Genomic DNA, 15,245 nt, shown 5'->3' on the forward strand with positions numbered 1-15,245 from the left:
CTTCTTGCCATATAATTATCTATTTTGGGCTGGATTTAATTTATCTCTATGGGATCAGTTATACTGTATCTGCCTTCACCTCACTTATGATTTTAGTTAGTCTTCTCTATCATTCTGGCTTCATTAGAGACTGGTCTGTTGACTTTGGGGGGTTTCTCTAACCACCAAATTTTCTATTGTTGATTTTTCCTATTTTTGCTTTATTCTATAGTTTTCATTTCTGTCTTAAGTTTAAATTGCCTTGCTTCTGCTAATTTTGAGCACATAGCACATAAGGTGCTTTTCTTCATTTTCTGAGATATAAGAACATGATTTGTGCTACAGCAAGAGATGCTACAGAATTCTCTACTAAGCTATGCTGTCAGTTCCTTGTGTGCAAGTTTATGTGTTCATGGAAGAAGCAAGTCCTGATGATTTCTTCTTAGCTGTCTTCCTGATATTCTGATTGATTTTAAGGTTCTATATTAGAAGTTGTCAGTACATTCATCTGAGAGTAGTACTCTGGAATGATTTTACTTTTCTGTTATTTGACCTCATTCAGCTATATTTTCACATGGCACCAAGACATTCCTGTCAAAGTCATGCATTGAGTCTTCGTTCCAAAAAGGGTCATGAGTAGATATAAATATAGTTCCCTTGAGAATGTACACTTAATGACAGACTGGAACAAGGTTGAGGAGAGTGAAGGTCAAAGGTATCTGGGGACTCCTTTCCAGAGAACGATGATGAATGTAATAAATATGGGGAAGTCTTTTATCAAAGTGCCAACCTTATTTCACACAGGAGTATCCCTAAGGGAGGGAATCATTATAAATATATTGAATGTGGGAAAATTCTTAACCAGTCTTCCAATGTTGGTGATCATCATTGATCCTTACCAAGGTAAGGAATGTGGCCATGTCTTTAACCAGTTCTCAACCCTTACAGGACATCAAAGAATTCATACTGGAAAGAAAACTTACCAATGCAAAGAATGTGGCAAGGCCTTTGACACAACATCACAGAATTCACACTGGAGTGGAACCTTACAAATGTAAAGAATGTGGTAAAGCTTTTATCTGGCACTCAGCCCTCAAGACACATGACAGAATCCATACTGGAGAGAAACCTTACCAATGTAAACAATGTGGCAAGGCCTTTAGCTGGATCTCAGGCCTTAAGACACATGACAGAATTCATAGTGGAGAGAAACCTTACCAATGTAAAGAATGTGGCAAGGCCTTTAACCAGAAATCAAACCTTAAACAACATCAAGAAATTCATACTGAAGAGAAACCTTACCAGTGTGAAGAATGTGGCAAAGCCTTTAACTGGCAATCGGCCCTTAAGGCACATCACAGAATTCACAGTGGAGAGAAACCTTACCAATGCAAAGAATGTGGCAAGGCCTTTACCCAACCCTCAGCCCGTACAGAACATCACAGAATTCATACTGGAGTGAAACCTTACCAGTGCAAAGAATGTGGCAAGGCCTATAGGTGACAAACAAACCTTACCAAACATCACAGAATTCATACTGGAGTGAAACCTTACCAGTGCCAAGAATGTGGCAAGGCCTATATGCGACAGTCAAGCCTTACCAAATATCACAGAATTCATACTGGAGTGAAACCTTACCAATGCAAAGAATGTGGCATGGCCTTTATGCGACAGTCAAGCTTTACCAAACATCACAGAATTCATACTGGAGACTGACCTTACCAATGTAATGAATGTGGCAAGGCCTTTTCCCCCGAGGCACATCTTAATATACATCATAAAATCCATCTTGGAGAGAAAGGTTACCAATGTCAAGACTGTGGGAAGGCCTTCTCCCACCAGGCACATCTTAATGAACATCACAGAATCCATACCGGAGAGAAACTTTACCAATGTAAAGGATGTGGGAAAACCATTCTTCACTGTTCAAACTTGACTTAGAATTCATACTAGAGCAAATCTTCTAAATGTTAACACTGTGACAGAATTTCTAAGGATTCCTCAACTCTTATTCCACATCAGATAACTCATACTGGAGAGTAATAATACCCATTGGAATGTGGCAAGATATTAAAGCAATGCTTAAACCCTGATTCTTCATCAGAGAACATATACTGGAGATGATCTTACCAATACAAAGAATTTGGTAAGCCTTTTAATCAGTACTCAAGTCTCATCCAACACCAGAGAACTCATACTGCAGAGAAAACTTACAAAGAATGTGGTAAAAAACGTTTCAGACTGCTCAAGCCTTACTCATTACCATAGTTCCTATTGCACAGAGACGTTACAAATATAATGAATGTGGCAAACCTCTAGCTGGATCTCACAACTGCCTCAATGTCACATTAACTAGTTTACATAGACTCAGGCCACACCCAGACACTCCCTAAATATTACATATTCTCCTCCTTCACTGGGGTCCTGAAACCAGACCCATCTCAGTGAGAATCTTGGGTATCAACACTGCACCACATGGATCTGTCACAGAGGGAATATTTTCAATAGTTGCAGTTCATGAATTCATGGTACAAGTCCTCATGCTGTATGGAAAGTCCAGATGGAGAGAATGGAGAGAAGGCCCAGGGATGTAACACAAGAATGTCCTAAAGAGCTGAATTTGACTATCATAAAAGGGATAAATACTAGTCCAAAAGAAATTTGCCAGGCAGGTCCATCAAAGGTTAAGAAAAAAAAAATGTTTTCAAGCTCTACAGTCATAGCATTTCAGTAAGAGATGAGGACACAGGCCCTGAGCTCAGTCAGGACAAGATTTACCTGAGAAGCAGCCGTTTCTTCCTCTCCCTTCTGCTCTTAAGTGCTTTCTGAGGTGCTATTAGGTGGAGAAATCACACCTGCAGGCCTTTAAAGGCCTCACCACAGCCTCTTCACCTGCTTTCATCACCTCAGAGGCAGAAGAATCTTGAAATGCAGTAAACGCTGCCATCTTCTTGACTTTGTCTCAGGGGAGATTCAGAATAAAGGAGCTCCTCCGTGGACACTTACCTGTGAGTTTCTCCTTCCCGGTTTCAGATGTCCTTCCCTCCTACAGACAGCCACACGTCCTGCCACAGTTCAGGGAACGTAGGCTGCACTGACCTGCCCCTTCCAAGTCCACGCTGAACAGACTATCATCATCTCTTCTACTGAAAGGAGATGCAGCCCTCCCAAATATGCCTGCGAATCCTCGTGCTTCACCCTGGCCTCACCTGAGAGTCACCTGGAGCTTGTAGTTAAAGCAGCACTGATGCTCTCACCCTGACCAATAGACAGACTCTGGCAGGGGGCACAGGTGATGCTGTTTCTTAAAACTCGCCATGGGATATTTATTGTAAACCCAGGCTGATAAGCACTTCTGTGCTTCCAAGTTTTCATGTGCATATAAATCGTTTGGTGTCCCAGGTCCCATAGAAGAAAAACCTGTCAAACTTTCCTGGTTCCACTACAGTAAAGGAAAATGATGACATTAGAAATCCTGCAGGTTTCCAGTGAAAATCTGGACCAGGAGTATCGTTTGCACTCTCAATACACAGCTGTCATTTTCCATGGTTCAATATTTATATTCAAACACAGTGAAAACAGCAGGGCAACATAAGTTGTGGGCTATGTACTCCATGAAAAATGAAATCCAAAGTACACTATTCACCAAAGTCTAAAGACATTCTATAGCCTTTAAAATGTATGGTTCACTGTTATTAATGCTTTATTGTAAAGACTTTAACCCTTACGATTTTATGCACTTGGACAAATCTGATTGCTTTTCTACTGATGTGAGGTAACAGAGTCACTATTTATTTGACTACTGAGGACAAGGTACACTGGTCAACCTTTCCAGGTTAAAACACAGGAGAAGCCCAGACTGCACATGAGCCTACTCTCCCATCTAGAAACCAAGACCACATCCACCTACAACAATTTCATGGTCATCTGTGTATCTGACTACATTCTTCATGGGCTGATATCTTTTTTTTTTTTTTTAATATTTGTTTATTTTTGAGAGAGAAAGAGCAAGTAGAAGCTGGAGAGGGGTGGAAAGACTAGGAGATAGAGGATCTGAAGCAGGCTCCATGCTCAGTGCAAAGCCTGATGAGGAGCTTATACTCACAAACCATGAGATCATGACCTGAGCCGAAGTCGAACGCTTAACCAACAGAACCATTCAGGCACCACCATGGGATAATATTTTTATTGAAGAGGACAACCATAAATATTCCCCCAGATGTTTATTCTCCAAGTAGGTTCCAAAACTTGGCTCTTAGGCATCACCTGAGAATGTGTGAGAAAGGAAAATTGGGGAGTTACAGCCCAGAAGTATTGAAATGGTAACATGGGAAGAGACCTAGAAATCTGATATTTTATAAGTGCTTCAGGTAAATCTGATTCAAAATAAATTTGACAGTCTCTGCAGTAACTAAATCAAAGTTCATCCCTGAGTTATACACATTAAAGGTCACTCTTAGGGGCACCTGGGTGGCTCAGTCGGTTGGGCATCCGACTTTGATTCAGTCATGATCTGACAGTCCGTGCGTTTGAGCACACATCAGGTCTGTGCTGTCAGTTCAGAGCCAGGAGCCTCCTTTGGATTCTGTGTCTCCCTCTCTCTCTCTGCCCCTCCCCCACTCATGCTCTGTCTCTCTCTATCAAAAAATGAATAAACGTTAAAAAAATTTAAAGTCACTCTTAGAAACCTTCTGTGTTTGTGGTGATGTTAGTGGTGTGATACACACACACACACACACACACACACAACATACACATTTGCTTTATTCATAAATAAGTCTGACTCTAACATAGTCTGGTTCAGTTTTCACATCTTCCATGTCTCATGTTCGTCATTGAGCATGCTGGAATCACCCAAAAATACACTTGTCCTCAGATTCTTTCATCAAATAATACAAATTTACATGAATTGGAATTTATTCAAATATTTCATCAAGTAAGATATGAAACACATATGGCCACACATTAATAGATGTTATATTTTATAATGGAGTTGAATATGGCAACATTCTTACTCTGAATCTGCATTTCATGACTTTTCCTATAACAAAATAAATAATTACACTCTTAATTAGTTGTTTGCACTCAGGTATAGAGAATTAGTACCCCATTTGCATACATGATAAATTCTTGTGAATCTGGGTAGGCATACTCTAAATTTCAGAGGATTTTTCATGATATGTGATTCCAGTGCAAGGCATGATGTCCTTAGTGTCAGATGCCTTGAAGCACTTCAGGTTACACTGGCCATTCCCAACCACCTCACATATCCACCTGTGTTACAGATACGTTCTTAATTAGAGTTGTGGTTTGCCAACGTTCAGGTCCATGAGATGAAGAGAGAGGGGCCTTGAAAAGGATGGCCTTCCCTGAATGAAACAGGAGTGGTTGATAAATAAATTCCTGAAGTCCCATCTGATTTATACTCCCTCCTTGCTGCATGGAACACAGTCTGATAGCTGATGGAGGGGCAAGCATCTGTGGCCATGAGAGAGCAACTGTGAACACATGGCTGCAGGTGGACAATACCACAGGGAAGAAACGGAGAAGCCAGAGTGCACCATAGGGTATATGAGCCATTTCATCCGACATGGGCATCTATATACTCACTGTATACATACTAGAAAATATACATCTTCCTTTCTACAAAGTACACATTGGCCTTTTCATGGTATAGCAGAACACAAAACAACAGCTACCCCAAAATGCATCGTTATTGTCACTTGTGCCAGTGTTAAATGTGAGCACAGCCTGGTTCCCAACTTCATGGTGTCAGTCTCTACAATGGACAGACATCCTCTTTCTGCTCCCCACCAGATGGGGAAAAAAATGCTATGTGAGCTGTGCATGAAGAGAGGGGCATCTAGCCTAAAAACTAGGTGGACTGTTTGAGGCAGAAATACGCACTGCCTATGACTGGTGAACTGCTCCTCAACTAATCAGTATTTTGCACAATCCTCAGAGTAGAACACATCATGGAGCTCAAGCAGGACTGAGTTTTCTGCTAGCTGTGGATCAGCTTCAGTGGAATGTCATCCAACTACAATGGCTCAGACTGACATGGGGCTAGTGACACATATAATAGTTGTTATGCCTTTAAGATGTTTTACGTAATCTCTAAGGGAACCACAATGAAAATACCTACTGATAATACATTCACCAATAAATAGATGATGTAATGGATTCTATTATTCTAACAATTCCCATAGACATAATACAACATTCACTGACCACTAACCAAGGGAAGAAATACACAAGGTGAGTCACAAAGGACGCATGGGTAATATTTCTACAGACAAACACATAGATACTTTTAATGGCAAAGGGAACAAAACCAATTCATATTTCAGTTACACTCACATTGTCCAAAAATGTAACGAGTTGAAAATTGTCACTCTATAACAAAACATACAGGTAAAAACAAAACCACACCTAAATAATGCTGTGGAAATTTCTATACAAAAGGAAGCATATTATTATGGAATTGCAAACCAGAATAAGAGAAAATATAACCCAAAAAATTCTACATAAGAAAGATGAATTATTTAAAGGACACCTACTATAATTTTATTTTAAAGTTTACTGATTTTGAGACCGAGCACAAGGAGGGAGGAACAGGGAGAGAGAGAGAATCCCAACCATGAGATCATGACCTGAGTTGAAATCAGGAGTTGGATGGTGAAGCAACTGAGACACCCAAGTGACCCTGTGTATCTATAATTTTAAAGTGTGACTGTGTACCCATGAAGAAAGGAACATTTTGAATTATTGGCATGTGTTCATGGACAATAAAGGTGTAAAGAATATTCATTAAAATCTCTCATGGAAAGCTCTCATGAAAAGTTTTATGAATTAAGCACTTAAAAGACCTTAAGAAATGTATTACGTTAATAGATTCCTATTCCACGGAATTTAAGGGTATCACCCGTCCTTTAGAATCCAGCAAACAACAAGTTTTCATTTCATTATTTTTAAGTTTGTATTAAAAGTGTATTTTCAGAGAGAGAGAGAGAAAGTGGCAGAGGGGCAGAGAGAAAGGGAGGGAATCCCAAGTAGGCTCCACTCTGTCACTGCAGAGCCAGGCATGGGGCTTCAACTCACAAATCATGAGATGGTGACCTGAGCTGAAATCAAGAGTCTGATGCTCAATGCCCTGAGCATTTCATTTCTTAATAAACAAATACCATCAAAGTTGTAAAATGTGCCAACAATCACTATATATTAAAAAAAACCCAAAAACTGAGAGATGAAATTCAGATACATTCTGAGTGAAGTATAAAAACTAATGATTCATTTGTCCTTAAGGTGAAAGTCTCTGATTTTAGTTTTGTGTATCAGAAATTTTAACTGTATTCATCTGACAGTAGTGGATTGATTTTACTTTTATTCATTACCTTTCAGCTGTATCTTCAAATGGCACCCAGAGCCTCTTCCCAAAGATGTGCATAGAAACTTGTTTCCAAAGACTGTCAGTAGGTAGACATAAACATAGTGACCTTGAGAAAGTATGCTTAATGAGAGACTGGAACAGTGTTGGGGAGGGTGAAGGGCATCAAAGCTATCATGAAGGACATATCCAAAGGGAGACAATTACCCATAATAAGAGTCTCACTGCACAAAATGGTGAAGGATATAAACATTTTAGAACCCCCCTTTCTAACTACACTACTTCTGCAAAGCGGTGTGTTCCTATAAGTAAAGGCTCAAATCAAAGGGTCAAACGTACATATTTGCAAAAAAAATTTGGAAAACCTGAAAGGTGACCTAGTCTATGCTGAAAATATTATTTGTACCATTTTGACAATAGGATTGTATTGACCTTTCAATCAAATATTTCTGAAAATCAGAGATTTAAAACTGAAGAAAAAAAGTGGTAGGTGATATCCTGTTGAGGGGTCTTCACTGAGCAGTCAACCTTACAACATAACCACAACACTTTCAATGAAAACAGGATTGCTCAATGCAGTCAATCTGAGAAAATATTTAAGCAGGGTTCAAACTTTAATAAACATCTGAGGACTCATCTTCCAGAGAACCATTATGACTGTAATAAATGTAGGGAAGTGTTTTATCAAAGCTCCAACCTTAGTATACACAGGAGTATATATTTAGGAGAGAATCCTTACAAATATAACGAATGTGGGAAAATTCCTAACCCATCCTCCAGAGATGGTGATCATCAGAGGATTCATGTGGGAAAAAAAACCCATACACATGTCATGAACCTGGGAACATGTTTAGTCAATCAAGACTGAAAATAGATAAGACAACCTACACTGGACAGAAAGGTCACATTTGTAACAATTTTATGAGGAGCCACTCATTCGTGTACAGGCTGGTCTACCTTGAAGCCATTGTATTGATTGTACTAGGCTACCATAAAGCAATTAGATTGTTGCGTATTCATTATCAGTGCATGAATCATGATACCTCTCAATAAATATGAATTTCTGGGTAGCTTTGGTGGCCCAGTCAGTTAAGTGTCTGATTTTGGCTCAGGTCATGGTTTCATGGTTTGGAGGGTTGGATCCATGTGTTGGGCTGAGTGCTGACAGCTCAGAGCCTGGAACCTGCTTCAGATTCCATGTCTCCCTCTCTCTCTCTGTGCCGCTCATGCTCCCGCTCTCTCTCTCTCTCTCTCTCTCTCTCTCTCTCTCTCAGAAGTAAATAAACATTAAAAAATATATATATTGCATTTGGAAAACTACCTGGCAGTGACTTAGGGAAATAAACTTTCCTCCTGAAGGGCAGCAGCTCGTCAAGTCTAATTATGTCTCTTTGCCAGAAGGATTATTTGAAACAGACCAAGGAAAAGCTCTGAAACCCAGGACAGGTTTCCTTTGTAACAGACATTTGCATGTATCAGGGTAAGTTCCATTTGGAAGGGTGTCTCCCTCTGTGTAGCAGAAAGAGGGAGAATGTGTAAATCTCCACAAACTTTGGTCAGTGGAGAAGGCATGGATTTTAATCTGGACAACATCCCTAGCCTGGGTGACTGTGCTTTGTTGATCTCCCCAAATGCTTCCCAGTAGGATCACCTGTGGAGTTTCAAGAAGGATCATTGTTGCTGCCCTCCCCCTCACATTCCCTCAACTGGGTCGGTGGAAACCACAGTGTGGTTTCAGGGAAGTGCTCCAGGGGATTCAGGTGCAGGATTTTTGACCTCAACACCAGGGATTCCTGGTCTCCCCGCTTCAAAGAATGAAGAGGTGGGCACAAAATGCGACACAGGCAGAGGTGATTAGTGTCTAAGGGAGGGTGGTAGGAAAACTCGCTGTACAGAGAGGGGCGTCTGAGGATGAAAACCCGAGACAATAGGCAAGGATCTTTGTTTTGTGAGGATTGGGTCTCTCCCACCTCTCTCCCACCTTCCCTTTCCCCTTTTTCCTTTTCCTATTTCGTATTGGCTTGCTAACTCTAGGTGCTAGGTTTTCCATTTCTGATTATCTCATTCCCATTGTACTAGGGGAGGGGAGGCCACACAGTTCCTTGTGGGTCATACGTTTTATGGTCTACCACTAATTTTTATTATTTTTGTTAATGTTTTTAGTTACTATTGAGACAGAGAGAGACAGCACAAGCAGGGGAGGGGCAGAGAGAGATGGAGACACAGAATCTGAAGCAGGCTCCAGCCTTTCAGCTGTCAGCACAGAGCCCAATGCGGGGCTCGAACTCACGGACTGTGAGATCATGACCTGAGCGAAAGTTGAACATCATGACCTGAGCCAAAGTTGGACGTTAAACCCACTGAGCCACCCATGCGCCCCTAGCACTAATTTTTAGTTAGGTCTTTATGGTGAAATTCCTGAGGGGCACCTGAGGGGAAGTTAGTGGTATCTGTTACATCCTAAGAGGAACCTTACACCTGAGGGGGTTTGCTGTGGTCAGACACTGCCAGCATTGTTCCAAAAAGTGTTTTCCCCACCCAGGGATCTCAGGTCCTTATCTTTTCCTTTCTGCGTACTGAATCCTCTCTTTCCCTATCAAAATTCTAAGTTAGGCCAGAGTAAGCAGGCAGGCTTCCCTTCTATTTATGAAAGTTGAATGCAGGCTTTTCCTCAAGGGGAGGCAACAGGGTCTCCTGTACAGGAGTTGGGGAGGGTCAGGTCCATGTAGCACACTGTTCCTATGCTGTTAACAGAATTTGTGGGCTCCTGTGGGCGGGGAGTCCCCCTGAAAGCAGAGGAGAGAAACTCAGAGATTGGTGCCCAAGTGGGAGCTGACAGTTTCTGAATAGCTCTTGACCCAAAGGACTAGGAACTTGGGCCTTTTTTGCATTTCAAAGCCCTGCCTGCAGGCGATCAGGTTACAGGTGGAGAGGCTGTGATTTTTTCCTATTCTGCTGTGATTTCTCCACAAAGATCTTCTGAGAAAAAAGATCTAGAAGGCCAGGTGAAAGAAGAAGAAATGGCCTGTTCTCAGGTAAGCCTTGCATCCCAGGCCGGAGGACCTGTCATCTTTTTCTCCTGAATTCCATGCATGTAGAAATTGCAGGGCACTTGGGTGTCTCAGCCATTTGAGCATCAGACTCTTGATTTGGACTCAGGTCATGATCTCAGGGACCTGTGATCCAGCCCTGCATCAGGGTTCCTTCTGAGTTTGGAGCCTACTTAAGATTTCCTCTCTCTCCCTGTGTCCCTGTCCCCCATTTACATGCATCCTCTCTAAGAGAAATTAAAAAAAAAAAAGGCAATTTTTAAAAAAAATTCTGATGGTTCTGCTTTGTTTTCACCTACGTTTTAACCTTCTCAGAAATGATATTCTAGGTTATGTCTTTAGAACACTCCTCCCCTATATCCCAGAGACTTTGCTCCCTTCTCTTCAACCTGGCTTCCAGTAGGGCATCAACAGTTTTCCCTTTGAATTAAATTCCTACAAGTATTGAAAATATTCCCTTTGTAACGGATCCAGAGGGGAAGGTGTTGAATCCACATGTCCTTTTGCTGGTTCTGGGATAGCACTCAAGAAAAACAGCTCCCATTTAGGTCTGATCTGGATGATTTCTCTGCTGTGGGTAGAGTAAGATTACGAAAATGCACAAATACACTGTCATAGGTCAACTTATAATATATCAGAAAGGGTATTGTATATAAATTCGGCTTAAACTCACCTTTCATGAATAATCGAGATAAAAGGCTTATATAGTTCCCTATTAGGTTTATCGGAAATTGCTAACCACCCTATCTCGCTTCTGTGACCTTGCCTGCTTGCTAAATAGATAACTTAGGATGCACAACCCTCCCCCACCCCTTCTACCAAGATCTGGCCTAGGCAAGACCAACATGTAAAAAGTTATGTACTCACTGCCCCATGGCATCTTTGGGGTCTAAATATCACTGGTCATTTTAAACCCTCTTAGGACAAAGAACTTTAAATTGTTAGGCTCCCGCCAAAACTAACATCTGTATGTCACAATAAAACTGGCTACCATGAAATGCTGTAAATTGTAATTGGTTAACCAAATAATGACGTATTCTGACTTGCTAAAATCCATGTAAGCTCGCTTCTACCTTTGTTTGGGGCCATTCTCTGCACTTTTCTCCTTAAGATCATGAGATCAGGTTTGGCCCGGCCGGGAATAAAATCTTGCCTCGCTTCTATTCTGCGTCTGGTGGTTTTTTCGACAGCACCCTGTTTCCTACACCAGATGGATATGAGGCACAGAATAACCTTGAATGTTCCTGTGCATTTGGATGTGGAAAATATACTTTAAAATAGTCTAGACATTACAGGACACGGAAACTATATGTGACTGAAGGCTACATAAATGCACTGTATCCTCAAAGTTGTTTATATTCTTATTTACTGTTTGGGAGCCACAAGAACACACTGGTGACCGTGTGTCCTGAGGTGTGCCTTAGGCACTGACATGAATGGTGTACTTGCAGCTGATGTTACCTTCTATTCCTTGGCTTTGGCTCTCTGCCAGATTTCCCCCAAAAACGTTCATATTTTCCTTCTTATCAGTTGTAATGATTTTAGGTAGATTCCCTGAGCGATTTCCAGACACCATCGCATTTAAACTGGAACCTTCTTTCTCCTAGTTTCTCTCTCTCTGTAGTTTCTTTCTTTTTTTTAAGTTTATGTATTTTGAGAGACACAGAGTGAGCAGGAGGATTGGAGTTGCAGAGAAAGCATGAATCCCAAGCAGGCTCCACAGGGTCATGCAGAGCATGACTCAGGGCTCAAACTCACAAAACCATGAGAACTTGACCTGAGCTGAAGTCAAGAGTCAAACACTTAACCGACTGAGGACCCAGGCACCCTTACCTTGCAGTTTCTGATGAAGAAAACAAAGGCAAAAGAAATGTAGGTAAAATTAAATTGTCTTACAACTTACAACCCACTGAGAAGTACTTAAGATTGGCAGAGGAAAATATTCCTCAAGGAATTTACAACTGCTTTACATTAAAGCAAGCTTCCCTTGACAATAGCCAGACTTCCAGGATCCTGTGAGTCCTCTTTAACCTATGAAATCCCTTCAGAATCTTTATTCCAACCCCCCCACCAACTTAAAGTATATAATGAATGTCTCCTCACAATCACACTGCAGCTCATTCTTCCCACATGTCCCATCCCTGTGCTTTAATAAGATCAGCCTCGTTCACCAAAAAGGTCTCAAGAATAGTTTCTTGAGCATTTATTTACTCCTGGCCCACCTCACATCAGTTTCTACTGAGCAATGAAGTCCCTCGACTTGTGTAGTAGATGTAATGACTTATGGGAGTAGAGGTTCTAAATCAATCAGACCTTCATCCCGTAGGTTTTTATTTCACTGCATAGTCATGACACAGACATACTCCTCTATTTACTTCTTTGTGTTTTCAGAAAGAGAAGAATTGCATAATTAACATCTTTAAGTGTCTTAAAATCCCGAAATACCATAGAACACAAATGATAATTGAAAGAAAACTTTCAATGAGGGGTGCCTGGGTGCCTCAGTCTATGAAGTCTCCACTCTTGATTCAGTGTGGATCATGATCTGGAGGTTCATGACATAGAGCCCCATGTCAGGCTACATGCTGACAGCAGGAGCCCTCTTGGGATTCTCTCTCTCTGTCCCTCCCCTGTACCTCACTCTTTCTTTCTCAAAATGAATACACATTAAATTTTAAAAAGGCTTTCAAGGTGCTTGGGTGGCTCAGTTGGTTAAGTATCTGACTCACCTCAGGTCACCATCTCACAGTTCATGAATTCAAGTCCCACAGCTCTCTTTCTCTCTCTCTTTCTCCCTTTCTGCCCCTCGTTGGATTCTCTCTCTGCCTCTCTCTTTCCACCCTCCCTTACTTGTGCCTTCAGTCTCTCTTTCAAGAACGAATAAATTAATTAAAAATCTAAAAAAAATATTAAAAAAAGATTTCCAATATTACATTATGGTATCATTGAGTAGTATGGTCAAGATAGTATTCTTGAGATACTGTATGGTACAAGACAAGACAGGTAATTTACTGAAATAGCATAGGGACAGGACTCTGGGCAGAAAGAAATGTACTTTGGCTGTGTGAAGCTTGTATGTTCATGGGGGAGGGTCAGTGCACAAGGTGTTCAATCACAAAACTTTCTTTAAATTTCTTCTTGCAAAAGTACTTCCGCAAGATTTCTCTGGTGCTTATCATTCAGTTCAATATTTTTTTTTATTTATTTTTTATTTTAAAAAAATTTTTTTAATGTTTTATTTATTTCTGAGACAGAGAGAGACAGAGCATGAGCAGGGGAGGGGCAGAGAGAGAGAGACACACACAGAATCCAAAACAGGCTCCAGGCTCTGAGCTGTCAGCACAGAGCCCGATGCAGGGCTTGAACTCACAGACCACGAGATCATGACCTGAGCCGAAGTCGGAGGCTCAACCGACTGAGCCACCCAGGTGCCCCTCATTCAGTTCAATATTAACAATTGGTGAGACATACTAACAGTCATGTGACCCTGTAAAAAAATCCAGCATCCAGAGACACCTGTGTGGCTCAGTCACAGCCAGGAGCTGGCTTGGATTCTCTCCCTATCTCTGCCCCTCCCCTTTTTTTTTTTTTTTAATTTAATTTTTTTTTTCAACTTTTTTTATTTATTTTTGGGACAGAGAGAGACAGAGCATGAACGGGGGAGGGGCAGAGAGAGAGGGAGACACAGAATCGGAAACAGGCTCCAGGCTCTGAGCCATCAGCCCAGAGCCTGACGCGGGGCTCGAACTCACAGACCTCGAGATCGTGACCTGGCTGAAGTCGGACGCTTAACCGACTGCGCCACCCAGGCGCCCCTGCCCCTCCCCTTTTTACACCATGTTTGCCCACGCTCTCTCTCACAATATAAATAAACATTAAAAAAAAAAATGCAGGAATCAGTCTTTATTTGATGCTCATCCAAACTATGCATGCTCTAGGTCAGCCTTCTGTGGTGAAAGTAAAGATGTTTCTGTTTGTATCCTTCATCATACTAGACTCAGAAATAAAAACTGTTATATTCATATTCTTCTATCTGTTTATGTTCATAGTGTGAGTAACAGACCTAAGCATTATCACCTACAACTAGATTGAGGAGTTTCGTGCTCATGAAATCATGAAATCATGAAAATATTTTTTGGTTGGTTGTTTTTTGTAATTTACTTCGGGAGAGACAAGGAGGGGCAGAGAAAGAGAGGGAGAGAGACAATACCAAGCAGGCTCCACACTGTCAGCACAGAGCCTGAGGTGGGGCATGAACTCACGAAACTTGAGATCATGACCTGAGCTGATATCAAGAGTTGGACACTTAACTGACTAAGCCACCCGGTCACTGCTCATTGAAATTAGTTTTTAGTCAGCCTGATAATTTTCTATTCTATCACGTTTAATGTTAATATAACTCCTTTCAAAACGTATGGATGTGTGCATGGAATGTATAAACGTAGATCAATTGTGTGTGCATACCTTCTTCTTTCCATCAGCCTGCTCAGGTTTTAACACTTGCTGTGAACATTGTTTTAGGGTCCCTTGTGTATATTGACCTGTGTGTCCTTTTAGATCAACTCTAGGACAGTTAACTTGGGCCAAAACCTGATCCATACCATGTACTGGATGCTTGACAGAATTTTCACTAAACATAGAAGAATAATGTGTTTCTTGTCTTAGATTATTATTATTATTTATTTTCCATGAATTTATGAGAAACTGTTAGATGCTCTCTACTAACCAGGAAATGTTGGAAAGCTTTGTTGCCTTTCTTGCTATTCTAGAAGAACTTGTAATTTCTGTAAAACCCATTCAGCTCCACATTCTCCAAGAGTTCTTGAATT

General features: G+C 41.1%; 1 pseudogene; it reads left to right on the plus strand.

Moving 5' to 3' along the window:
* Positions 1-851: 851 nt before the first annotated feature.
* On the plus strand, positions 852-1,920 carry LOC109260577 (zinc finger protein 420-like; annotated as a pseudogene).
* Positions 1,921-15,245: the final 13,325 nt, after the last annotated feature.

This window comes from Panthera pardus, unplaced genomic scaffold, assembly GCF_024362965.1.
Source record: "Panthera pardus isolate Hobbes unplaced genomic scaffold, ASM2436296v1 HiC_scaffold_18, whole genome shotgun sequence".
Lineage (NCBI taxonomy): Eukaryota > Metazoa > Chordata > Mammalia > Carnivora > Felidae > Panthera > Panthera pardus.